The sequence below is a fragment of the Nelumbo lutea genome, chromosome 7 (genome assembly GCF_056320005.1).
Source record: "Nelumbo lutea isolate HS-2025 chromosome 7, American lotus-T2T, whole genome shotgun sequence".
NCBI classification, from domain to species: Eukaryota; Viridiplantae; Streptophyta; class Magnoliopsida; order Proteales; family Nelumbonaceae; genus Nelumbo; species Nelumbo lutea.
In genome coordinates this window covers 18,383,579-18,384,536 of record NC_142690.1, presented here as the reverse complement: position 1 = coordinate 18,384,536, position 958 = coordinate 18,383,579, and the positions used below count along the sequence as shown (strand labels likewise).

At 42.2% G+C, this 958-nt stretch overlaps 1 non-coding gene across 1 annotated transcript; it reads right to left on the bottom strand.

Moving 5' to 3' along the window:
* Positions 1 to 306, bottom strand: LOC148845434 (signal recognition particle RNA). Its single transcript, XR_016102752.1, has one exon.
* Positions 307 to 958: the final 652 nt, after the last annotated feature.

Sequence of the window (958 nt, the reverse complement as noted above, 5' to 3'; positions counted from 1 at the left end):
AAATGTGACTGTTCATAGGGAGCCAGTTCTTGGGGCGTGTTGGAACTGGGGAGCACTGGTCCGTTATCCTCCCACCGTTGAGAGCGGGAGGTGTTCGCTGCTCTCTGAAGCCAGCCTGACGCATCGCCCTCCGCTATAAGATCCATGAGGCCCAAGCCTTCGCTCAAGCCCCTTGGCTCAACTCCCCACTTGGAAAGGGCGGATCAGAAAGAAGCCACCACCAGATCCTACCTGTAAGAGCTGAGTCCACATTCTGCCACGTTGATACCCCCGCTTGGGTGATAAGCTCAAGCTACGGAGCAAGGCGACAACAAGAGTCATCTCTATTGTGTATTAAAATGATATATGACTCTTTGTAATCGATATGGGAATAAAGAGAATTGCGTTAAAATTTGAACTATTGGCATCTTACAGCTGGCAACTGCCTGAGAGTTTTCTAAACAATTTTCATGTGCTTGTGTGGCAGCTGTAAGCATAAATAAATAGGATTAAATTTATGTGTAAAATTAACCCCCAAAGGTGAAAAAGTTACTTATCCACTTAGAAGAGGATTATGATAATGGAAAAAAATAAATATTCATAAACCCTACACAAATTCAAAAAAAAAACTAAACATTATGAATTTCTTGATGGGTTCAAACCAAAATCCCATTAACTAATTTTTCTACCTCTCAAAATCACTCCCCCCCCCCCCCAAAAAAAAAAAAAAAAAAAAAAAAAACAGATCCTAAAATTTATCTACTACATCTGCACATTCTCACCGGTCACCATAATAGAGGCTTAAGTAGTAGGTAGGGCGGGCCCTACCCTGCCTCACCCCAACCGGGGTGTATTTTTGGATCATTGATAGGGTTGGGGTGGGTTCTACGGAAACCCGGCTGGAATTATTCTAATCGAGGATGGGTGGGAACAGTATTTATTAACACACATGATATAACAAATGGATATATCAATGTTA